Consider the following 27090-nt stretch of genomic DNA (forward strand, 5'->3'; position numbering starts at 1 on the left):
GGGAACGGTTTGTAAGTGTGTGGGAAGGGTTTATAAAGCCTTAAAATATATATAAATACTAAAATAAGTGTAAGGTTCCTACTTCACGGATTTTCACCTATCGCTGGGGCATCTAGAACATAATACCCGCGATAAGTGAGGGAATACTGTAGTTTCCAGGGCATTGGAGGGAAGAGATGTGGAGGAGGGGTGGGAATGAGGAGTGATTGCTAATAAGTATAAAATTTCTTGTTGGGGTGATGAAATGTTCTAAAAGCAATTGTGATGCTGGTTGTATAATTCTGTAAATATACTAAAAACCATGGAATTATATACTTTAAATAGAAAATTGAAATGGTATATGAGTTATATTTCAACAAAATTATTACTAAAAAGAAAAGAATCTTAAGGCCTGGATAAAGACTGTGAGCTGGCTGGAATTTAGATTTAGCTATACTATCCCATAAGCCCATTAGAACCCATACTCCATTTATAAAACTGCAAATATCTGAAATTTTGTTGTTTTTTTTTTAACTGACATCAAGGACTCAAACCTCATTCCTGCTCTCTCCCTACAAGATCTGTATCACTTGCTCAATTGGTTTAATGAGAAACATGTTCAGAGTAACTATGGTAAATCATTCACTAGTATCACAAATATTTACTGAACATATACTCTGCGACAGGTACTCTTCCAGGTCTCAGGAATGCAACAATGAGACTTGGACTCCCTGCCTACAAGATGTTTACAGTACATTCATCAGGCTGTCTCAAGAGACCATGGTAAGTGCTACAAAAGGGGTACATAATGGGTACGTCAGGAGCATCATCTGGAGTTGTGTGTTAGTATGAGATTACAGCAGAAGGAATGTATTAACCAAGCCTGAAGGATAACTAAAATTTATAGGAAAATAAGAGGCATGACAGGAATGTTCTAGGCAGACAAAAAAAGTACAAGGACCCAGATGTAATAGAAAGCAGAGGCATTTAAAGAACTACAGTAGTTTTCCTGCTCTGGTCAGATAGCTCAGCTGGTTAGAGCATCATCTCAATACACCAAGGTTGTGAGTTCAAACCCTCATCAGGACACATAAAAAATCAACCAATGAATGCATAAATAAGTGGAACAACAAATCAATATCTCTCTTTCTCTCTCCCTCTCCCCCCCTTCCTCTAAAATTCAATAAAAGGAAGGGAGGAAGGGAGAGATGGAGGGAGGGAGGGAAAAGGACATAAGACAGAACCCTAGAGACCACTGAGATTTGTGGAATGGCAGAGGTGGCAAAGAAAAGTGAAAAGGAATGGCGGACTGGTGGGAAGCCAACAGAGTGAGGGCCATACTGCAGTTCTACAGTGCAGCACTGGTCAACAGGGGCAAGTGCTCTGACATCAGGTAAAACAAGGGTGAGAGGGTGTATTTGTATTTGAGGACAACTTCACCATTGGAGACCTTGGTTAAAGCAGTTAGGGTTGCGCAATGAGGAGGGTGGGAGTGGGGAAGTTCAGTCAACTTCATGATGCTGAGAAGTAAATGGGAGAGATACTGGTTAAACACAACTCTTTTAAGAAGTTTGTCTATATAAAGTGGAAGTCAGCTAGAGAAATAGGATTCCAAAAAGGGACTTATTTTAAATATGAGAAAGACCTAAATATATTCCTATATTAAAATAGATGCAGAGAGTTTGTAGTTCCATATTATAGTCATGATCTTCCCCCTTAACTACCACCTCCTTCTTACAGGAAGTCTGGAAGGGAATATCTATATTATAATATGCTAAGTGCTTAGTATTTTAAGCCAGAGAAGCTCCCCTGAAGACTTGACTTACCAACCAACATCTTCCCAAACAGGGCACCTCTAATACTGCCATTAAAATCTGTTCTTCTTCCAGGCTTGTCTCTATGGCCACACATAATAAAAACTACTGATTTTCTCTCTATGGCTCACACAAGTATAGATGCTGACAAGTCCCAAGACATGTGGGGTGAGTCAGCAAGCCAGAGACCCAAGAGAGCCACAGTGTATTTCCAGTCCAAAGGTCAGCAGCAGCTAGAGAGAAGACAATATTTAAGGTTAAGTCTAAAGGCAGGAAAAGTTGGTGTCCCAGCTCGGAGGCCATAAGTCAGGAAGAATTATCTCTTATTCAGAGGAGAGTCAACCTCTTCATTTTATTCAAGCTTCAGTTGATTGGATGTGGTCTACCCACATTAAAGAGGTACATCTGCTTTACTCGATCTACCAGTTTAAATGTCAGTCTCATCCAAAAACACCCAGCATAATGTTTAAACCATAAAGCTGACACATAAAATTAACTATCACACAAATTAGTAACACAGATTCAGCCACATCTTTTATTCAACATTTACAAGGCCCTATTCTATGGAATAGAACAAAAAGACAAGTCAGAAAAATATGGTGAGTCATCTACTACAACTGTAGTTTAAAGAGTATGAGGAGAAACAAAATGCATTTGCATGATGGTAAATCATATAGGAAGCCTAGAGCTTCCCAATCTCCCCCATAGGACTTTCTAAGAACATACCGTCAACCCAGAATCCTTTTAAAATAGTTTCAGTTCAACTGCTAAATATTTCAGAGAAGTAACTTACTTCCCATTCTGCTAACTTCCCGTCTCCTGGAGTTTCTCTCCTTTTCAATATGCCCAATTACCCCTGTTAGGTCATAGACTTAAAAGGCTTCTGAAGAGGAATCGGCATCTAATCAACATTTACAGCATATTTCATGACACATATTTCAACTCCAAACAATGAATTTCATATTTATGAAACAAATATCTATCTATCATCATCTACCATGAATGAATGGATGGATGGTACTGAATTTTTACTGGAAACCATGTGTGAGACATCTGGAAAAGTCTTCCATTTAATAACTATTTACTGTACTTATAAGTAGTATCTTGCCAGACAGTTTAGAATTCAGAAAAAAAGAGACACAGTTTCTATTCTTAAGTTGCTTTCAGAGGAGCGTGACAAATTAAATATGTACTCAGATAAAAAACAAGGCATAATGATGACACAATAGGCACTAGTAGCTGTGGTGCGGCCACAGCCACCATCTAGATATGCTGGCTAGGTAAGAATGAATCTTTTCTATTTAGTTCAACTAAGACTAATTTTTCAGTGAGAACTAACAAAAATAAGAAAAGAAAAAATACTCAAGAATGTTTTTAAATCAGAAATATTCAGCCAAGGGATAACTGAGGCCTAACCAGAGAAGTCTCACTGATACCATGTGCCTAAGTCTGAGCTTCCTTGGATAACAGATCTGGGCCCTCAGGTCCCTGACTACTCCCCAGGGGTCCCATCTTCATGTCTACCCTTGCCAAAAAAAAAAAAAAAAAAAAAAAAAAAAAAATATATATATATATATATATATATATATATATATATATATATATATATATAGAAAAGAGCTTCTGTTCCCATTTCCAAATTTCTTAACTCATACAATGCCAATGGGAATACAGATAATTCTAACAAGTTTTGGGGAAACAATTTGGCAATATTTAATAAAAGCCCAAGTAAATTTTTTGAATTATCTGTTCTCTTTCAGAAATAACTAGAAATGCAAAACAAACAATGCAAAAAAAGGGATTTATCATAGTAACATTTAAAATAGGAAAAAATTAGAAATGACTTAGAAGTCTAACAATAGGGAAATTACAAAGTTATGAATCATCCATTAACATAATGTTAGATAACCATTTTTTGATTTTTTTAAAAACTTTTATATAAGAAACTTCATAAGTGAAACTTCCAGTCAAGATGGAGACCTAGACAGACATGCTGTGTCTCCCACCACAACTAAGAAGGAATACAACTACCTCAAAACTAGAGACAACTAGAAGTTCCAGAAAATCAAGCTGCATGGAAGTCCAACAAACCAAGATATAAAGAAGAAATACTCACCCAGATAGGTAGGAGGGGCGGAGTTGGGGCTGAGAGGACGTGGTGCAGTGGCGGCAGCGGCAGGCCAGCAGAAAGTGCAGTCACACATTTTAAAAAGTATGGAGGGGACTTCCGGCCAAGATGGAGGCCTAGACTGACACACTCTGTCTCCCTCCACAACTAAGAAGGAATACAACTACCACAAAACGAGAAATTACCAGAAGTTTCAGAAAATAAAGCTATATGGAATTCCAACGTATGAAGTTATAAAGAAGCGGTGCTCATCTGAACAGGTAGGAGGGGTGAAGCCGGGGTGGAGAGGTCAAGCTGTGCATGCAGTGGCAGCTGTGGTGATGGTGGCGGGACGGTGGTAAGCACAGACATCCTTATTTAAGGGGAGGCGAGAAGCACCTGGGGAGCACCCCCGGCTGCAGACCAAACTTGTCAGCTCTCAATTCCAATGCTGAGGAAGGCAGACCCCCATTGCCTTGAACTGTGAGGGTCGGAGGGCGTGGGGCTAGAGGAGGAGGCTCCCGGTCTCTCAGCAGAGAGTGAATGGCAGGAATCCATCTTGGACCCCCATAACCCCCCACAAAATGCCACAGTGTGGTGAGAAGAATCGAGCAGTAGTGATGAGTGCACAGGGCTCCACTCCCTATAGCATAGGAGGTGTGAAAGCCCCACCCAGGAAGCAAAAGTAAACACAAAAATGTCAGGATGACACTGATCATGATAGAGATCCTGGTGATGCAGCTGACCAGACAGCAAATATCTAATCTAACGAAGCAGCAGATAGGAAGTCTTTCTGAGGCATAGTTCAGACCTTTGGTTATACGAATGCTTACAGACATAACAGCAGATCTTAAGATGGAGAAGGAATGAAGGCTAGTCCTGCTGAAATGAACAAAAACACATATGAAACTAGTGGTGAGGGAAAGAAAACAAGGGATCAAATCAACAAATTGGAATACAGGGAAGGAACAAACAGTCAACCAGTGCAGATGAGGAAATGAAAAGTGAGGAAAATGAGGAGAGGATCAGAAACCTATGGGACAGCTATAAGCAGGCCAACATCCAAATAATAGGGTTGCCAGAAGGCGAAGAAGAACAACTAGAAATTTAAAAATTATGTGAAAAAATAATGAAGCAGAACTTCCCTAACTTGGGGAAGGAAATAGACTTACAGGCCCAGGAAGCACAGAGAGTTCTAAATAAACTGGACCCAGGGAGAACCATACCAAGACACATTATAATCAAAATGTCAAAAATTAAGGATAAACAGAGAATCTTAAAAGCAGCAAGAGAGAAGGAGAGAATTATGTACAAAAGGGTCCTAATAAGACTATCAGCTGATTTCTCAAAAGAAACTCTGCAGGCAAGAAGGGACTGGCAAGAAATATTCAAAGTAATGTAAAGCAAAAACCTACAACCACGATTATTCTATCCAGCGAAGCTGTCATTCAGAATAGAAGGGCAGAGAAAGTGCTTCCAGGACAAAATAAAACTAAAGGAGTTCATCAGATCCAAACCACTGTTATATGAAATGTTAAAGGGACTTGTTTAGGAGAAAGAGGATCAAAACTATGAACATTAAAATGAAAACTGTATCACAACAACCAACAACAAAAGCTAGGGAACTGAAACAAAGGCAAACTAAGTAGGCACCGAAAGTGGGGAAAAAATTATAGGTATGGGGAACATTATGAGGGGAGGTCAGCAGGGAGGGGGAAGGGGGGAAAGTGAGGGAGATAGTACAGAAGTTAAGAAGCATAATAGGAGGAAGTGGAGTAGATAGGAAGATGTTGAGAGGAACTATATGCACAACCAATGGGCATGGACTAAAAGGGAAGGGAAACTAGAGGGAGGGTGGTCACTGGGTGGAGGGGAACAAAGGGGAAAGAAACTGGGACGACTGTAACAGCATAATCAATAAAGCATTTTTTTTTTTTTTAAGTAGGGAGGGACACCTGGGGAGCGCTCCCAGCACCAGACCAGACCTCGAAGCTCATGGTCTCAGCGCCAGGGAAAATCAAGCCTCATTGCTCCTTACTGTGCAAATCAGTGGGGGTTGGGGCGGAGGAAGAAATTGCTGGTCTCTCAGCAGAGTCCACTTGTTTAAAGGGCCCCCATGACCCTGGCTGGTGTGGTTCAGTGGATTGAGTGCCAGCCTGCAAACCAAAGGGTCACTGGTTCAATTCCCAGTCGGGGCGCATGCCTGGGTTGTGGGCCAGGTAACTAGTTGGGGGCACATGAGAGTCAACCACACACTGACGTTTGTCTCCCTCTCTTTCTCCCTCACTCCCCCTCTCTCTAAATAAATAAAATCTCTAAAGGGCTCTCATGGCCCTAGAATGTCTGCAGACCCACCCACTCTGGGAACAATGGCCAGGGCAACAGCTAGAGGGGTGCCAGTCCCATACGGAAGTGGGAAAAGTGCCTGGAAAAGGGGCGAGTGCTGAGCAGGCAACATTGTTCCCTCTCAGACCCCTCCCTCACAAACAGCACCATAACATGGTGAAATGGGTCGCCCTCTACTGAAGAATACCTAAGGCTCCGCCCCTTACAACATAACAGGAGCAACAGCTCTACCTGGGATCCGGAGGCAAACAAACATAGGAGCCTGTCAGAATGAGGAGACAGAGAAGTATGGCCCAAAAGGGGGAATAGGTCAAGGTTCCAGTGGGAGAACTAAGTGATGAGGAGATAGTCAACCTAACAAATGAGGAGATAGCCAACCTAACAGACGCAACGTTCAAAACACTAGTGATAAAGATGCTCACAGACTTGACAAATATGCTTAAGTATGGCAAACACATGAGGGAAGAAGTGAAGGTTATGATAAATGAAACAAAGGAAAATCCACACAAAAGCAATGGTGAAGGGAAGGAAACTAGGGTTCAAATTAATGATTTGGAACATAAGGAAGAAAAAAACAGTCAACCAGTACAGAATGAGGAAACAAGAATTGAAAAAAATGAGGAGAAGCTTGGGAACCTCCTGGACAACTTTAAATGTGCCAACATCCGAATCATGGGGGTGCGAGAAGGAGAAGAAGAAGAGCAAGAAATTGAAAATTTATGTAAGACAATAATGAAGGAAAACTCTCCAAATTTGGCGAAGGAAGTAGACATACAAGTCCAGGAAGCACAGAGAATCCCAAACAAGCTGGAGCCAAAAGGACCACACCAAGACATATCATAATTAAAATGCCAAAGGTAAAAGATAAAGAGAGAATCTTAAAAGCAGCAAGAGAAAAGCAGAGACTTTGCTACAAAGGGTTGCCTATAGGACTATCAGCTGATTTCTCAAAAGGAACTTTGCAGGCAAGAAGGGACTAGCAAGAAGTATTCAATGTGATGAAAAGCAAGGACTTACAACCAAGATTACTCTCTCCGGCAAAGCTATCATTTAGAATGGAAGGGCAGATAAAGTGTTTCCCAGACAAGGTAAAGCTAAAGGAGTTCGTCATCACGAAGATATTATTATATGAAATGTCAAAGGGACTTACTTAAGAAAAAGATCAAAATTATGAACATTAAAATGACAACAAACTCACAACTATCAACAACTGAATCTAAAAAATAAAAACAAAATTCAACTAAGCAAACCAGAATAGGAACAGAATCATAGGTATGGGGATCATTTGGAGGGTTATCAGCAGGGAAGGGGGGGGGATTAAGAAGCATAATTGTTTGGTACAAAATAGACGGGGGGGGGGGGTAGTTAAGAATAATATAGGAAAGGGTGAAGCTGAAAAACTTATATGCATGACCCATGGACATGAACTAAGGGGAGTGGGATTGCTGGAGGGAAGGTGGGTATTAGGCAGAGAGGAACAAAGGGGAAAAAACTGGGACGACTGTAACAACATAATCAATAAAATATACTTTAAAAAGAAAGAAAATTCATAAGTGAAAAAATCAGCATACAAAGTTACAGACATAGTATGATCTTAATAAGTACAAAACTGGCAAAGAAAAAACTCTAAACATCCCTATAACTCTAGGTGGTGTGATTAGAGGAATCTTTTCCTCTACTTTATAAAATTTCTGTAATAAGCATGTATTGTTTTAACACTCAGCAAAAAAAATTTTCTTAAATATATGCCGTCTTGTGGACCTCAGTTTAGTAGAGTACCTGACGCATATTGGGTATTCGTAAACATGTGCTGAACTCATTCATTAATGAAAGAAGCGCACTCCTATTTCCTGTCTGAGGAACATGAAGCGAGGGAAAGTTAACTGCACTTAGAATGAGGAGACCTAGATTTGAGAGATTGTGAGAAATTACAGCCTTTCCTCATCCATAAAATGGAGGGAGCACCTGCCTAACCTCCTTCAGGAGACTTTGATGAGAAGCATATGAGATAATGCCTGTGAAGCTGTTTTGCAAACTGAAAAACTACACAACATCTAAAGACCAACACTAAGGAGCTACTGTTAGTTTTGCCCTTCTCGGTTTATCGAAGAATAGGAATGATATAAACCGGAAGGCCACCAGATAATCACTCCTTTCCCAGAACAGTTTACCAATCTCCCCACTTCTCCAGGTGCCCAAGAGTCGGTGTCTTCTGGGGTGGTATCTTACAGAACTCAAATTGTTACAGAGTTAGAGTGTCAAAGTACCTGAAACATACAGTAAAGACCTTCCCCACCTACACTTGGAGTCCTAATAAGAGGCAATAAGAAGCTTCATGTCTGATATTACACTGACTTCCTAAGTAATACTTCTACCCCATTTCTCCCTCCCAACTAATTCTGTACTTTATCATCAAAATACTCTTCCTGTATCTTATACACACAGACTCTATAGCTAGAGAAACTCCTGATCAATCACGTGGTCCAAACTCCTTAAAGATAAGAAATCCAAAGCATCTAAAGCCCCAGTGTTCAAAGAATCAGTGACTGAATCAAGGTCCAAATATTTATGTTATCTCCCTCCTCAAAAACCTTCAGACAGATTCCAAATTCTGTAGCCTGACTTTCAAAGCCCTTCACAACCTAGCTTCAGCCTACGGACTGAATCTCACCTCACTCTAGTCCCCCCCACAAACCCTTGGTTCTAATCCAACTGGTTTCTTCCCTGTCATCTCAGATGGTTTCCTGGAGGGTCCCTCAGCTTCCTTTCCAACCTTTGCTTAGTTGCAAGGTTCCCTTGTTCAGAAAGCCTTCCCTGACTGGCTTGGCCCAGAGGGCAGCTCTCTTACCTCTGAACTCCCAAAGCTCTCACTGTCCATTACGCTTGTGCATATTATTTGCAGTCCTGAGATTGTGATTTATGTTTACCGGTCTTATTACCTCTCCCCAATCTAGACTATAACTTCCTTAAAGGTGAGGGACTGCATTTTATGTTCCTCCACATTCCCCAGCTGCACCTATCCATCACTGTGTGGTGTGTAAGTTGCTGTTCTAGGTTATTTCATTTGATCCTCACCATTTTCTCATAAATGAGAAAACCGAGGCTCAGAAAAGATAAATAAACAGCCAAGGTCACACAACTAAAAAGTGGCAGAGCCATGATGGGAATCCAGTTCCCTCAGCCTCCAAAAGCCTTTAGCCGTAAACCATGCCACCTTTAACCCAGCCAGCGCCTCATGTGGGGCAGGTGTGCCGGAACTGCTCACCACTGACCCAGCTGTTAGCGCGAGGTGGAGAGCTAAGATAAACATGACAAGAAAACAGAGGCAAGCTCGATACTCCCCTCCTCTGAAGCCCACAACTGGGTTTCCCTGAGTCCCTGTGAAGTCTCCTTGGCTTCCTGGCATTAGCCCCTCAGCCTGTGCCAATTTAGGCATCAGCCCCACTCCATTCCACAGGCAGCTTATTGGGAGCCCTGACCAAATGGGTAAGACACTAGGAAATGAAAAGCCAAATTCCTCTGAAGCTGAGACAGAAAAGTGATTCTTGAGCAACTAACTGGCTCCCTGGAAGGGAGCTCCTCCTTCTGGCCACCAAGTTTCTCCCTTTTGGAGCTTGTCAGGCAACTTTGGGATTGCAGAGATAAGACTTTTGCCAGTAAACTCTGTCTCACACAGCTAGGGTGGCAGCAAACCCAAGGTCAGCAGGAGGGCCCACATCTGTCCTGCTTTGCCTGACCCAGGGCCACATCTTCCACATGCCCACATGGAAGCAGGTTTCTCAGCTCTGGTGGTAACAGCTGTCATTTGTCAGGTGCCTACTGTGTGCCAAGCATCATACCTGGTGCTTTAAATGTTTGTCTCAATCTTTGTTAACATTCTGTGAACTATACAATCTAGTGCAGTAGGTGAGGACACAGTCTCTGGGGTCAGACTGTCCAAGTTCAGAATACCAGCTCCACCACTTCCGACCTACATTAACTTGAACCTGCTACTTAACTTCTCTGTGCCTCAATTTCCTCACCTGAAAACTGACCACTACACTAATGCTTAATTCCTGAAAATGTTATGAGGATTAACTGAATTAATAAGTGTAAAGTGTTCAATATATGTTAACTAAACTATTATGTGGGTATTTTCTCCATTTTATAGATGTAGCAACTGAATCTTAGAAAGCTTAAGTTACTTGCCAAAATCACACCATTAATAAAGGACAAAGAGTGGATTTAAATCCAGTTCTGGACACCTGACACATCACAGTGCTTGAAGCCTCACTCTGCCCTCTCTCTACCTCTATCTCTACCTCTGTCTCTGTCTCTGTCTCTACCTCTCTTTCTCTTTCTCTCTCTCCTGTACTTAGGGAGCAGCTGAGCTGGTGAAAGGACTACAATAGGACCTAGGGTAAAATAAAGTTCCCAGGGTCATCCCGGAGAGGTAGAAATCTATAGAGCCCAGAGCCAACTCTAAGAATGTGAGGGTCTGGAAAATTTTCACTCACCCTATCTCCAGTTATTTTACACAAGTTCCATCAGACTAAAATGGATAGCAAAGGCAGTATTAAAAAAGAAAATAAATCCTGGCTGCTGTGGCTCAGTGGATTGAGCGTCAGCCTGCGAACCAAGTGTCGCTGGTTTGATTCCCAGTCAGGGCACATGCCTGGGTTGCATGCCAGGTCCCCAGTTTGGGGGCACGTGAGAGTCAACCACACATAGGTGTTCCTCTTCCTCTCTTTCTCCTTTCCCCTTTCTCTAAAAACAAATAAACAAAATAAAATAAAAATAATAAAAAAAATTTTTTAAGAGGTTGCAAGAGATAAAAAAGAAAAAAAGAAAAGAAGGCACAAAAGGGCATCACAAAGCCTTAGCAGAATGGGTTTTCAACAGAGAGGGGAAGTCCTACCTGAGTATGATAGAGGGGATGCTAGGTTAGTGCAGGAGCCTCAGAAAAAAATGTTTGGCACCGGTTAGTCTGAGCAATTTTTGTGCATCTTTCTCTCTACCTGACCCTTGGCTACTGCCCAGCCTCCTGGTCTTAGAGACAATTCTGCAAGGCCTCAAATTGTCCTGCCTTCTCACTGCTAAAGTTTTTTATTAATAAGTATTTTATTGTTGTCTATTACAGTTGCCCCGATTTTTCCCCCTTTGCTCTTCTCTACCCATCCCATTTCCCACTCCTACATACAATCCCCACCCTGTTGTCCATGTCCATGGGTCATTCATACATGTTCCTCGACTAGTTCCTTCCCCTTATTTCCACCCTTATCCCCCTCATCCCTCCCCTCTGGTTGCTGTCAGTCTGTTCCTTGGTTCCATGCCTTTGGTTCAATTTTGCTCATTTGGTTGTGTTGTTCATTAGGTTCCTCTTACAAGTGAGGTCATATGGTATTTGTCTTTCACAGCCTGGCTTATTTCACTTAGCATAACAATCTTAACCGGTTTCCAAGCCCCAAGCAACATATACTTGTTCTCCATTTCTGGGAATGCTTGAGGGCATGCTCTCTGTGAGGAGCCAAGAGACAAGCTGAAGGACAATCGGAGTTGCCATCCCCACCACATTATCTATCACAGCATTTCCTAAGGAGCCCAGTTTCCTACTTCCTGGTCCCTATGCTCCTGAAAAGGAGAGTCAGAAAGTGCACGGGGTTGACCTCCTGCCCCACTCTCCTTCGTCAGCCAGTCCAGCATCTGACCTTGCCTGTCTGGTTCTGAGCATCCCCAAAGGCTTAGCAGTGAGACAGAGTTGGGTATTGAGGGGATTAGGCCCAGAAAGCCTTGCTCAAGAATTGTGTTTGTCTTTGTCAGCACCTGACCGTTGGTAGGTAGGTGACAGTATCCGTGAAATTAAATTTTTTTTAAAGGTCAGAATGCCTAAATATTGGTTCGAAACAAGCCATAAATCTGGCCTGTTTCCTGCCTGCCAACTTGTCCCTGATCTTCACAGAAGAGGGTGATACCTGTGCCCCAGCAGCTCCCAAATCCAAGGGTGGAGACAGCTAAGTCACCAACATCTAGTTTCCGAGAACTGGGCTCGGACTGCTCAGGAAGGTCCAACGTTTGTTTCCTCCCCACTTCCCCACACCCTTATACATTATACACCCAAGGTGAATTGCAGACCAGATTAAGGACATTTCTATCACCTTTCTAATCAGCTCTCTGATAATACAAGTTACCAGGACATTGCATAAAAAGCAGAAAGATAAAGAGAGCAAATCCAGCTCTTGAATCACTTCCTCTCAGCATCAACCGCCAACCGCACACTCTGACCCCCACACACACACCCAGGCACATGTAATACACTCATGCACATCCATAGCACCGACCCAAAGCCCTTAAGTGACAGAGACATACAAGACATGAAGACACCACACAGGTTCACACGTGTGTTATGTGGGCCCCTGGACGATATTAAGAATGCAACCCCACCTCATCTGTCACCATACATGAAAGCAGGAGTGTGCGCGTGTGTCTCTCTGGGCCTGTGTGTTATGGGGAAAGTGGAAAACATGAAGCAGAGACCCAGATGCTGTGGAAACAATTTCCTGTGATTTTTTTCAGGGACCCACAGGCAGGAAACAGCCAGGAAAGTTATCAAACAATGATAGCCCACTCCGGAAACTGAACCTGACGCTCAGGGTTGGGCTGTGGAGGAGGTAGAAGAACAGGAAGTCATACCACACCAAAACACGAGAAGTCTGTGCAAGGGCACAGAGCTCACCAACCAGGCCCTTGTTCCCCAGGGCCAAGGGGCTGTGGCTCAGAAACTCCCCTCACCACACCCACAGACCACTGAAGCACAGAGCTGTGCAAGGGGAGACACAAGGAGAATCACAACCTGCTCATTTGGGGGAAGGGAGGCACAAGAGACAAAAAAAAAAAAAAAAGCAGCATGCAGGCCTCTGTCACCCCTGCCCCTGCCTCCCTGCTACTAACCATAGAATGAGAACTTAAGAGCAAAATAGAACATGAACTATTATCTCACCGAAATCCAACCATTTGCCGCTAAGAAAACTCAAGTCCAGAGTGGGCAAGTGACTTTCTCATGGTAACAGAGGAAATCGGTTGCTTAGCCAGGTCCCCTCACTCCCAGCCCAGGGCCCTCACCCACTTCTGGATCTCCCAGAGGCCACAGTGTGAGAACAGTCCCCCAAAGTGACCTGTGTAAAACTCTCCATTGTCCTCACTCAAGGCAGGGGGTGTAACCGAGTCAGCCCTTCAGACTTGCCAATAAATGAAAGGCTCCTAGGTTGGCACAGCAGACTACTGCTGTAGGTGACGGGATTCCCACTAAAATTCCCAGGCTGCCACTCCACTGCTCTGTTTGTCCCCACTCTTACACAGACCAAGGTGAAGCAGCTGACTTCATGGAAAGCTCCACCTCCACGTGAGAGTGTGGCTGAGTGCCACCCAGCCAGGTGGTAAGCCACCCAGGGGCCAGGCGGAGAAGTGAAACCCACCCCTGCGGAGGCGGGGGCAGGGAGAGGGTATAAGAGGAGAGAAGCAAATGAAGGATGAAAGGACAATGTGAATAAAAGATGCAGACTTAAAATGCCTTCACTAGCATAAATGTCAGCATGATCTCATCCATTCTGAGTGAAATATACCCATCTGACAGCCCAGACAAAGAAAGCAATAGGCCACATTGTCAATTTCAGAGAGATAGACCCAAACTGCGGGCCAGTGGAGAAGTCAAGACTCCTTTGCCTTCCAGAATCCAGACATCCAGCCCTACCTTAGTAAGTTGCAAATATCATGTTTGAGAAATTCTGCTTTCAGTTGGTCCAAGATGAGACCCACAGATCTCAATTTTTAACAAACATCCCAGGACAGTCAGCTTTATGATTTCCCTACTGGACTGCTCAGTGGTTAGAGGCACATGCTATAAAGTCCTCCCCACAACCTGGATTCAAATCCTGGCTCATGAACTGCAAGGGCCTGGGCAAATAACTACACATTTTACATCCTCTGTAAAATGCAGCTAATAAAAGTAGCTACCTCATATGTTGTCATGAGGATCAAATGAGGTAATCTAGGTAAAGTGTTTACCACACTGCCTGGCAGGTAGTAAGCACACAATACTTGTTGGCTATCAGTTGTTCTATTAGCACACAATTAGTTGTACTAGTCATCACTTGTACCATAATTAGTAAGCGTACTATACTGGTTGGCTATTAGTATTTTACATACAATATGTTATACAACTAATCAGTCCTAAGAAATTTACAGGTCAAGCAATTTTTAAGTTATGGGGAGCCTTCCCAGGAGATTTCTAGACCTAGTTACCTAGCTATGAGCTTAATCCTCCTAAATTACTTCTTCCCTTTGCCCTCCTAGTTCACCCTTACCCCACACCGTGTTCTCAGCAAAACTTTATATTTACATTGTGTTTTTATGTTTCATAATTGTGTTTGATAGTATGTGTTTTCATTGCCTGCTCTTCTCTATTATCTTTCTCCAAAAGTTTTCCTTTCCATCTCTCAAGACCTTCATGGATTCACAGCCCCCATTTTCCAGAAGACTTATAAGTAGTTAGTGTGTGATTCTCCCCCCAAGCTAAGAATATCTATCTGTCCAAAACCCTGAAAAGTCACTTTGATCAACAGAGAAAAGATTGGTGAGGAGGAGAACTCAGCCTGTGCCTTGTGACGAAGAGAGGAGATCAGGCCAAGCAGACTGCACAGGCCAGGCTCTGGCTTCACACCCCTTCCCCATCTCAGACTCTACCACTCCCTCTCTCTGGCCCAGCCTCCTTCTAGAGCTTCTTTCCACTGTCCATACAGTATTTACAACTGGATAGACCACAGGCATCTTATCTAAACATCCAAAACTGAGCTTAGCACCTGGTGGTGGATCCTTGGCCCCTGAAGGGATGAAGCAGGTTCCAGTGAGGAAGAGGAAAGAAAATGCATGGCCAGGGCATTCAAGCTGTACAGCCAGAGTTCTTCTAGTCAAATCTCCTCATTGTGCAGCAGGTAAGACTAAGGCCTATAGAAACAAATCTACTAATTCAAGGTCAGAGCTTAGTCACCAGCACCAGGACCCCAGTCCCCGCCCACAACTCTGCTTTTTTCTGCTAACAGGCATAGAAGACTCTCCCAAGCTAAACAGGATTCCCATATCGATCCCCCTTCCCTGGACACAACTCAGGACCCCTGCCCCAACCCATAAGCCTGCCGATTCCAAGGTGACCTGGAAAGGACAGAACAGGAAGTCGTGAGTTTTGGCACCAATTCAGGATGGAACTCTTGAGGCCAAACACAAGGGCCTTTGACTATAAGAAAAAATAGGCTCATTGTCTTGATGGGTGGAACCCAGCCACAGCAGGGGCAAGGAAACCAGTTTTGTGCCCAGAGATGAAGACGTGGCCCTAAACCATCAAGGTGGAGAGGGGGAAGGGAGAAAGGAACACGTACTTTAAGAAAATAGAGGCATGTACAACAGTTCTTACTCACGCCCGGGTTTTGTTGTTTGCTTTGTTCTGTTTCCCTCACATGGCGCCTCTGTGGGGCCTGTGAGTCCCCCAGTATCTAGGAGGGCCTGGAAAAGGTGTGGCTCCCTAGAGGGGGGAGGAATCAAGATGAGACTTCCATGGCTCCACTGTGAAACCATGAGGAGAGAAAGGAGCCACTCTATTATTTCCCTAATTGGTGAAAGAAAAAATAAAAACACAGAGATACACATCTACTTCTCAACAAAGGAAACAAACCCTCCTACAAAATATAGGAGACTGTATTTGGGGACTGGGGCCTTGCCCACCTCAGCACTGCAAGAAAAAGAAATGGAGGAAAAAAGCAGAAAAGGCTGGGCCTTCAACAACCGATAATTCACTAGCACGTTCTCCACAGCCACGGAGTCTAAAGCTACTCTATCAGATTTCAAATTGCCCCATGAAAGATTTCTAACCATATTCCTTGATGCCTAGAAACTAGTTCCTTTGGGTTTGATCCACTGAAGTAATGGGCCATTTCAAATGAAGGAAAGAGCCTCATGCTTACACTCAGGACAGTCTGTCATTTCTCCCTTCCTGCCCTTGCACAAGCTTTCCTCGCCTGTTACATCCTTCCTTTCTCCTGCACGTGCCCTTGGCAAACTCAAATGGCATGCTTTTCAGAGATCTTGAAGGTGCTCCCACAGGCAACAAAATGGTTCCCTCTTCTGTGCTCCCACGGTACATTGAACAGACCTCTACTAACAACATCACAATGTGATGATATGTAATTTTTAATTTTTAAAAATTGAGATATAATGCCCTGGCCCAGTGACTCAGTTGGTTGGTACACCAAAAGGTTGTGGGTTCAATTCTTGGTCAAGGCACATACCTAGGTTATGGGTTTGATCCCTGGCCAGGGTGCATATGGGAGGCAACCCATCAAGGTTTCTCTCTCTCTCTCTCTCTCTCTCTCTCTCTCTCCCTTTCTCTCTCTAAAAGAATCAATAAACATATCCTTGGGTTAGGATTTTCTAAAAATTGAGATAAAGTATAAAAAAGAAAACAACTATCATCCAGATTCTATTTCCCACCCATAATCTAAACTTAATCATTATTTAACATTTGAGCATATTTCCTTCAGTCTCTTTTTCTGGGTGACAGACAATAACTCCTGGAATGCAAAGATTTTTTTTTTCCCCATTTCTTATAATTCTGGAAATCAGAAGACAAAAATGGGGTTTCACTGGGCCAAAATCAAGGTGTCAGCAGGACAGCCCTCCTTCTGGAGGTTCTGGGAGCAAATCCTGCTTCCTAACCTGATCAAGTTTCTAGGGGTAGCCTACATTTCTTGGCCCATAGCCCCCTCCCCCTTTCAAAGCCAGCATCAGCAGGTGGGGTCCTTACCCTGTGTCACTCTGACCCTGACTCCTGGCTCCGCCCTTGTGATCACATTGAACCCACCTGGATAATCTGGGACACCTTACTATCTCAAAATCCTTAACTTCATCACATCTGCAAAGTCCTTTTGCCACATGAAGTAACATTCACAGATTTCAGAGTTTAGGATGTGGATGTTTCGGAAAAGCCATTATCTGCCTACCCCAGGTACATTTTTAAAACTTTACCCGCAACAAAAATTTGCTTTGCCTTCCTTCTCTTCCACTTTTCTATTGATACAGAGGCGAGAGCACAAGCCTTGAGGTAAAACACACAAGCTCTGTCATTAACTGGACCAGTCACTTCACCTGCCTTACAGTCTTTTCTCATCTGTAACAAGGACAACTCTTACTGCATTAGGAAATGACACTAAAAGAGTAAGTTAAGATCTATAAGGCAGTAAACACAGTGCCTGGTAAATGGTGAGTCCTCAGTAAACCTACCTTTCAGTCCTTTCCCTTTGCCATCCCATTTCCTCTCAGCCTTTCCCATCTGTCTTTCCTCGCCCTTCTCTTCGGTGACTGAGTCTGACCATTTAGCAAGGAAGGTGTACTACCCATCTCACAACTGTGACTCTGCTTGAATGCTTCTTGGGATGGAGTCCGCTATATACTCAAGGAGTCCACTACACATAATTGGACAGGTCAAAGTCTTTTTACATTTATATAAAATTTATATATAGTTTCTTGTAACTTATACATGCCAGCCTCAATTCTATCTTGTTAATTTATACATTCATTTTCTTACTTCATCCTTCTTTAGCCTTTCTCTTTACACCTTATAAATTAGGATGGTACAGAGACCAAAGTAATGCCTGGGCCATACTAGGGAATTCCTTTAACAGGAATGCTATTTGTAAGACATCTCTTGAAGCCTGTCTCTTAGTTTGACTTTCAGCAAAACCATTCCCAGATCCACAGGGAAAATAACTGTTGTAGAAGCTGCATGCCCTCTGGGTATTTCTGCTGTTAAATTAAAACGTTTTCTAGAAAACTGTTCATGAGTTACTGCCCAACCCTTCCACTCCTGCATGTTAAGCCTTCCTCTATCATTTTCATCTGCAGTTGGTCTGCCAGGGCCCTAGCTAGAAAATGCCTCTCTACCTTAGATGACTAGGGTGGCACCTTTGCCTAGTCCCATAATTATAACAGGCCATACTTACTCAGCACTCACTATGTGCCAGGTACTTTTCTAAGGGTTTTATATGTAACTACAGTCTTCACCAAAAATGAAAATAAAGAAGCCATAAGCCTTCTCATTCCATTTTAACACATTAAAAAAATTGAGAACCCAGGCTGGTGTGGCTCAGTGGATTGTGCACTGGCCTGTGAACCAAAAGGTTGCCGGTTCAATTCCTAGTCAGGGCACATGCCTGGGTTGCGGGCCAGGTCCCTAGCAGAGGGTGTGCAAAAGGCAACTGATCAATGTATCTCTCACACATGGATGTTTCTCTCCCTCTCTTTGTCCCTTCCTTCCTCTCGCTCCCTCAAAAGTAAATAAATAAAATCTTTTTTAAAAAACTGAGAGAAGTTAAGTAATTTACCCAACACTGCACAACTCCATAATTTAACCTCATCTCCCACCCAAGTAAATGTTAATAATTTAATCTGGGCAGAGAACACGCTAAGATCTCTGAGGTCTCCTGAATGAAATCCACCTTCCAGAATGATTCTTGCTCCTGGCGTTTTCTGGATTTGACAAACAGTAGTTTGTTTTCTCTCTTACCCTCACTTGTGCACCTGTTCCCTAATACCACACTTACATCCTGACAAATATGCTTGTTTGTTTTGTTTGTTTGTTGTGTGTTGTTTTGTTTTTAATCTTATAATTGCTTTTATGGGCCTGAATATCTTTTGGAAGAAACAGGGTCCAGTTCCTGGTCCCCATGAAAAGTCCTTTTCACTAAATTGTCAACTATTTGTATAGCCATTCTTTGGCCATGAAAGGGGTGTGGTAGGGAAAGAAAGCATCATGAGAAGGAAGCAGGAGGAGGGAGAGTCCCTGGAATGGTCACAAAGGGGAGGAGATTCCAAGTCAGAAATAGTCATAAAACACACCCAGAGTCTCTGGCCTTTGAACAATGGCAACCCCACCTGTCTCTTTCCATGCGTGTTGGCATCTGACTTCCTTCTCAAACTGCCCCTCCTGGCCTTGTGATCTTAAACCAGTACTAGGGGCCGAGGACCTGGGGCCAAACCACTGAACCCGGCACTATACTGTGTGGGTGGAGGTAGAAGAAAAGGGAATAAAGTCTGCAATTCGTAAAGGACCTGACTCACCTATGTACATACCACCTGGGCAGGGAATGGTTTAAGGAGTTTTACCAAGGAGTCATACTTCCTCAATGCCGTGACTGAGAGCAAAGGGGTAGGTGTGGGAGGCAATACAGCCTTTTCCCCTTTAGAGACCCATTGTCCCTTTATTCTCCCTCTATTGGGTTACATTCCTCTAGCCATAGGTCACTTATTTACCAAGCTGGGTTCCAGGAACAAAAATCTCAGTTTAATTCCTTAAAGTCCCAAACACTAAATTCAAGAGTGTCTAATTATCATGATCAAACACAAATATCTTTTAAAGGCTCTGTAGGAAATTTTGATCAGAGACTTTGCACCCACACAATCCTTTTGGGGCCCACTGGGCTACAAACAAGGGGAGGAAGAACATCCTGTAGGCAGGGACCTTTACGTTTGCACCGCATCTAGTGCTCACGGTGACCCTTTGAAGTAGGTACTATTATCTCTATTTTGCAAATGAGAAACCAAAACTCCACTAAATCAATGAATTTCCCCCTTATCCAAGAACTGGTAAAAGATGGAACAAAAATAAAGATTGATATTTTTCTGAATGTAAAGTTCATGTTTTCACTCTACACCATCCTACCTACCAGGTTTCAAAGAAAGGAAAGATGACTGCTTTTAACGGAAATTCTCATAAAAGGCTTCAACGAAGAGTCAGAACCTAAAATGGGCCTTAGAATGAAGGGTAATTCAAGAGGCTGAGCCAGAAGGCAAAGGCACGATAGAAAGAAGGAAAAGAATTAGAATAAACTCGTACATGAGAAAGTAAAATGCAGTTCGGGTCACATAGAGTAGGAGAACAGATTGGAGCTGTGTTTCAGCTTTAAATGGCAGCCTGAGGAATCTGACCTTAATCCTACAGGTGACAGGAGTAACTGGAATGCTTTGAGAAAGTCAGAAACATGACAAAATAGCATTCTCAAGAAGATTACTCTGACAGTATTAGGCAAGATAACTTAGGGATGTGGTTCTTACCTCCGGCAACTCCTTAATTACCCAGAAGTTCTCTTTTTCTTTTTTTAACTTCTCATTTTAATGTAATTTCAGACATTCAAAAAAAATGTTTCAAAAACAAAGTTTCCATGTGCCCTTCTTTCAACTTCCCTGACTATTAATGCTGTAAATAACCACAGTACAATGATCAAAAATCAATAAATTATCAATATACTATCATGTGCTAATCTACAGATCTTACTCAAATTCCATTGACCTTCTTACTAATGTCCTTTTTCCAGACAAGATTCCTGTCTAGGCTTGCACATTGCATTTAGCTGTCTTGTCTCCTCAGTCTCCTTTAATCTGGGGCAGTTCCTCAGGATTTCTTTTTCCTTCATGGCCTTAACATTTCTTAAAATATTGGTCAGTTATTTTGTAAAACGACCCTCAGGCTGGACTTATCTAATATTCCCTCACAATTAAACTTAGGTTGTGCACTTCTGGCAAGACTACCACAGGAGGGATGCTGTGTTTTCTCATCCGTCACCTCAGGAGGCCCGTGATAGCACCACCTCTCCTGACTGGCAGTGTTAATGTTGAACACTAGGCTCAGGTTGCTCCACTTTAAAATGACTCTTTTGCCTGGAAGCTGTTTTAAACTACCAAGGGCTGGGCCACATCATAGACCAATCAAATCAGGCTCTCTGGAGCTAACACACAGGCATTGGTAGGTTTTAAATGCCCTGCAGGTGATTCTAACCAGCACCCATGGTTGGAAATCATCAGCTTAGACAATGAAGATTAAAATCCTGGAAATATGTAAGGAATCCATTCCTTGGGCCTCTCTTTAAAAAATAAAAATAAAACTTCAGTTTCAGGCACAGATAAATACATCTGGACTTTGGCCTGAACCCATGGTAGGGGAAAGGAAAGGCCAAAAATCCCCTGATTGAGAAAAATGAGTGAGTAGACTGCTGTGCAATGAAAAGAGAAGGCAGGACACTAATTAAAGTGCCCACCCTTCCCAGTCTACTTGAGCTCCAGGCCTCAGAGAAATCTTTGCTTCAAGGAAAGCACACACCGTATACCTTTACTGTCATAAGCCTGACATGAGCTGCTAATTGCCACTGAGGGAAGGAATTGTGGATCATGTGATAAAATATACAACCACACATACAAAGATAAGCACTTCGGGGTACAGCTGAATGAATAATTCACCAAATCTAGGTCAAAGGTATGTGATCTCCCTTAAACAACCTTTCCCTCCCCACTTAAGTCTTTTTGCCTTTAATCTCTTCTGAAGTAAGAGAGTGAGGACCTTGTTGTAAATTTTATGAAATAAAAGATGTACACATCTCCTGTCCCCAGGCTGAAGCAACGATACTGTGGTCAACTTCCCTAGTGTTATCAGCTCCTGGTTTCCATAAAGAGATTTCAGCAGCCCCTCCCTTGCAGGAGCTGACTGATAACATGCACACAAGTTTAACCAAAATGTGGAGGCAGGAAGGAGCCTGAAGAGAACTAGCTAAAGTCTTATACTCACAAACTACCAGGATCTGAAGCTGCTGGTGCAGGAGGAGCCGCTGCTAGGCAACAAGTGGCAAAAGAGAAGGCAGCTCTAACACTCAGGGAGTACCAAAAAGAGAACTAACGCACCCTGGCCCAGTGCCTCAGTGGGTTGGAGTGTCGTCCCCCACACCAAAGGTTGCAAGGTTCAATCCCTGGTCAGGGCACATACCTAGGTTGCAGGTTCAATCCCCAGTCGGGGTGCATACGGGAAGCAACCAATTGATGTTTCCCTCTTTCCCTCTCTCTCCCTTCCTTTATCTCTAAAATCAATAAGCATATCCTCAGGGGGGGACTGAAAAAACTAAAAGTAGGGGGACTGGGGGTGGAGGGATTGAGCAAAAAAGAATAAAAAAGAACTAATGAAAATGGACAACAGGGTGGTGATTGCAGGGGGGAGGGGAGTGGGTGGAGTTGGAAGAGGGTATGGGAGGATAAATGGTAATGGAAAAAATAGAATAATAAAATAATAAAATAAAATTTAAAAAAATTAACTCAATTATCCCTCAATTATTACACAGCCAATTATCCCTCAAGCCTCTCTAACAGGTCTCACTGAGTGGGCTGTCAAATAATTAAATGCTAATATATAAATTATAAATAATTTATAGAAGGGTAGGTCCAACTAGGTCAGGAATGGCTGGGAAAGGTTTCACAAAAGAGACTGGATTCAGATTAAGCCTTTCAAAGTTAAGTCTCAGGAAAACAGAAACAAGGAGACACACAAGCACAGGGAACCAGGTGGCAGGCACTATTGTAGGTGCTGATTTTGAAGGTGATTTCAGGAATGAGAGTAGGCTTGCCTATGCTATTTATTCCTCTCAACCATCATATGGGGTTATTTCAGAGGAAGATGCTCAAGAAGGTGAAGTAACCTACCAAGGTCGGTCATGGACATATTAGAAGGTAAGTATGTCTAACTCCAGAATCCATGCCAGTACCATTCCCACTGAGAGGCCTGAACATAGTATGATCAGAGAACAGGAAGGAAAGAGAATAGTTACAGAAGAAAGGCAGGGTTAAAAAACAGGAAAGTTAGGTAAGCTTACTAAAGAAGGATCATTTGTTGTACAGTGATGAAACTTAGTCAGAGATATTTGAACTTGATCTGTGGTTATGGAAAAGCCACTGAAGATTCTGAGTAACTAAAGTGACACCTTGGGCAAAGGTGATTGTGGAAAAAATGGGAGTTCTGGGTTCCTAAACTAAAGAGATGCCACTAACAAGAGTAAAGGAGACCACACAATGTAGTGGAGCAAGAGCTGGACTGAGTCAGACGCTTGGGTTTAAATGCAGAAAGTTACACACTCAAGTCACAACTATGTTAGGCAAGTCACAGTCTCCCTCTAGACTTCAGTTTCTCTTCATTTGTAAGTCAGGTGAAGTGAGAATTAATTTCTAAATGATCTCTAAAGCGTTGCTACTCAGAGTGTGGTCCACCAACCAGCAGCGAGCGTCAGCATCATGCAGAAGCTTATTAGAAACGCAAGATCTCTGGCCTCACAGAAGAATCAAGATCTGTATTTAAACAAATCCTTTGGTGATCCATAAGCACATCCAAGTTTAAGGCACTTCCTGTAAAGTGCCTTCCAGTCCTAAAGTGCAATAGTTTCAGATTCACTTTAACTCTCTCACTTCACAGGGGGAAGTAAAGAATAAAAATTTATCTGTTCACTTCATCCTTGCCATTTTCCTAATCCTAACCAGGCCTCTCAGACTTGCCCACATCCATGGAGTTCTTGGGAAACACCAGTGGGGCAGAGCTGCTACCTTGTGGCCATAATTAGTAAATGCACTTAATCTTCATATTCTTACCAGTGAAGGAGAGCCGGTAAGGCTGGCAGAGTGGGTGGAGTCCGAGTCACAGATTAGAGGATCACAACCACCCACAACGCCTGGAAGTAATGTCAGAGAGAGCTCAGCCTGCGTCCTGGAGTTATGTCACATTTCAAAGGGCAATTTTATAATACCTAATAAAATGTGATATTGAGGGGAAACCAAGGTTCCAAACCAAGCTCTGCCCTTGTAACCTTCAAAACAAAAAATTACTGTGACAGTTATTTTCAGACATGCAGCCCCTGCCTGAACTCTGCCAGTAAACTGATCATTTTCCAATGAAAGTTACTTTACTGTGACAGTTCTTTCTCATCCTGAGCCAAAATGTGTCTGATGAATACTCACCAACCCTAGTCCTACTCTCTGAAGGCACCAGAACAGGTCTTGTACCTTTTCACACAACAGACCTTCCAATATTTGTGAACAGCCGCCACAAGCCCCTCCCAGCTTCCCTCAGCGATTTCCCATTCTGGGTGCTGTGCTTATATTTAGAAAGCCAAATACCACATCACCTGATTTGAGGATCCTGGTTTTTTCTACTGTGCTGCTGCTCAGTCATCCCATACCTGTGTAGATGTATACATTTTTAAAGAAATATATAGCTTGCACTGAAGAAACAAAGATGAATCAAACTTGGTCCCTGCCCTCACTGAGCTCTAGGTTATGGAGGGAACCCAATGAAAGCCAGACCATTATAGTTCTGTGAACAACACCCTGATAGAGGTAAACATGGACTTCTTTTTCTTTCTCTTTTCTTCTTTTGCCTAATAAACTGCCCTCTGAAAATGTCCACTTTTGGTTTTCTGGGCTCAGTTTTCTTCATTTCAAGCTCAAAGAGAAAAAAGAAGGCAGATGTCCCAGACGGTGCTTTTTGCAGTCATGATTGGATTGGACGCTTCCTTCTGGTTCATCCAAGGTGTTTGTGGGCCGCTGCCTGCCTCCTTCCGAATGTCCTCTCTCCTATTAGCGCTACCGCATGTGCACACGCGGCAGCCAGGCAGCTGCACGCTAACAGAGAACCTAGCAAGTCAGGAAACGAGTTTTAGTCCTGTGGCTTCTACTTTGTTCCCTGCTCTTTAATGTCCACTTCTGTAAAACGGAGCAGTTGGATTAGCTGTCCACGGGTCTATGTGTACAGTGAGAGCTCCTCAGAGACAGTATTCCAGCTTCTTCCTCTTGGAAGCCATCACTGAGGAAACACTGGGTGCTCAAATGTTCATTGAATGTATGTATGAACAAATCACTGTTATTAGAGCAACATGAATCAAGGACTCAATCAACAAATATTTCCGAATGTCTGCTAAGTACACTATAGAGGTGAAAACCAAACTAACAGTGGCAGAATGGTATCGCCCCTCCCCTTTCCCCTTCCCTCCTTCCTGGAACGAAGCCTTTGGAAATCAGACTTTGTTGACACAAATAATGTTCTCAAGATGGACTCTAAGTAGCTGTCAATATTAACAAGAGAAAGGTTTGTTTGTCTTAGGGTTGTTTCAAATTGTTAAACAAAAACAAACAAATGAAAAAACTTTAAATTTCATGGCTAAAAGTCTTTTAAAGAAAGGGTTTGCCATTGCTAACAGAGGAAGAGGAGGAGGAGGAAGAGAAGGTGACTGGTCTTCAGTCATGGAATCTAAACCATCAGCAGGTAGTTTTAAAAAAAAAACATATCCATCCCTGAGTTTTACAAGCATTTTTATACACCAAGTAGGGAGAAGAAAGATCTAAGCCCTGAAAGATGTATGGATTTACGTTAGCTATAGACAGAGGAGGTGGGCACAGCAGAGCCCACAAGGAAGACGTGTCCCCGCTTCTGGACTGGCTGCAAGCAGCAGGTTGAAAAGTTCACTGTGGGAGGTGGGGGAAAGTGGGGGGAGCAGGGGAGAACAAAGAGGGACAGCTGTAATAGAAAAACAATTAAATATAAATTTTTTAAAAAGTTCATGTGCAAATAAGCAGAGGCTTCTGGGGCGTTCTGGTGCCTAACTATTCTCTCTTTCGGATAGTCTTGGAAATAATCACCTGGAAATTAATCCCAAATCCCAACAGATATACAGGAGTGCAAGCAGCCTTTTGTCAGAGCTGGTCCACAGCTATGAACAGGCTAACTGCTCTGTCCCTTTCCCTTCCTCTCTGGCTGCTGTAATTTTAATTTAGACTATCTCAGAATTTTTTTCTTGTCGATATCAACGGACTTCATGGATCCAAAGCTCCTTCCTGTGGTACATAGGACCCTACATCCCACCCCAAGTCCATGGAGGGGGAAATCAGAGTGAACTGACTGGGGGCCAGGACATGGGGAAAGCAGAGGAGTAAACAGACTGAGCGGACAGGGAGGACGGTCAGGGGAGGAGCTCCCTGATTCTGCAGCAGCCAGGGAGTGCACTGACAGACAAATCCAAGGGAAAAGTAAAGAACCCCCATCAGTTGCCACATGTATGCCTGACCATTCAATCCGTGAAGTTTTCTTTCTGATAATGAACTGCACTTTCACATGCTTTCAAACAAATCAGGCCTAGTTAAAATATAAAAAATATAACTCAATTCAACAAACATCTATAGAGTACTCCCAGAGTGCCAGGCACTCAAAAGTTCAGAAACACGAAAACAAATAATAGCCTCTGCCTTCAAAGATCCCCATCCAACTAGCTTCATGCTCCTTCTCTGCACTGCCCTACTCTCTGGCCTCCACCAACCAAATCCTACCCACCCACCCCCATCCGCCACGGTGAGACCCAGTCCGAGTTCCTCCTGGCCTCCCTACCATCCCTGGAGCTACTCTCAGGTCACAGTGAACTCCAGCCACTTTTGAAATTTGGTTCCACCGGTATCTCTAGCTTTTATGAAGTGTATGTCCTCTCCCTGGGTAGACTTGAGCCTCCTAAGGACAGGCACCATTGTCAGAATTCTCCAGAGAGAAGCCACATTGGCAGTTTATATCAGACCAAGCCCTAGCCTTCAACTGGAGGACAACAAGCTCCTCTGCCTAGCACAGTGCCTGGCCCCTGGCAGACAATTTATAAATTTTGTAGCAGCAAAGACTACAGCCGACTCTCCAACATGTCAACGGGCAGGGATAATCTGAAAGTTGAGAGGGTAAGAATGATAAAACAAAAAATCAAAAAGGATTTGATTCATGCCTTACTGCTTCCCCGCTCTTAGGTAAAGCAAAGTCACACCACCTTCTCTCATTCCTCCTGGAGGCTTTCTTGTTAACCCTCCCCTGGCCCCATAAATATCAGCCAGGTTCAAGCCTGGCCTCTCCTCTTTCTTTGAACATATTTCCTAAAGTCTCTGGAATGACTCAAGGTAAGTGCTAATGTTCTGTAACCCTTAATGTTTACTCTA

At 43.1% G+C, this 27090-nt stretch overlaps 2 long non-coding RNA genes across 2 annotated transcripts in view; one reads left to right on the forward strand and one right to left on the reverse strand.

Annotated features, from left to right (window-relative positions):
- The window catches only part of LOC149994730 (uncharacterized), a 118757-nt gene that overhangs the window by 51960 nt on the left and 39707 nt on the right, over positions 1–27090 (reverse strand). The gene's annotated exons all lie outside the window — the stretch shown is intronic.
- Positions 700–15678, forward strand: LOC149994733 (uncharacterized). The gene is made up of 3 exons (XR_016507830.1): positions 700–762; positions 15021–15212; positions 15321–15678. It is a non-coding gene; the product is annotated as an uncharacterized LOC149994733 (long non-coding RNA).

Source organism: Furipterus horrens, unplaced genomic scaffold, assembly GCF_987537825.1.
Source record: "Furipterus horrens unplaced genomic scaffold, mFurHor1.1.pri manual_scaffold_13, whole genome shotgun sequence".
NCBI classification, from domain to species: domain Eukaryota; kingdom Metazoa; phylum Chordata; class Mammalia; order Chiroptera; family Furipteridae; genus Furipterus; species Furipterus horrens.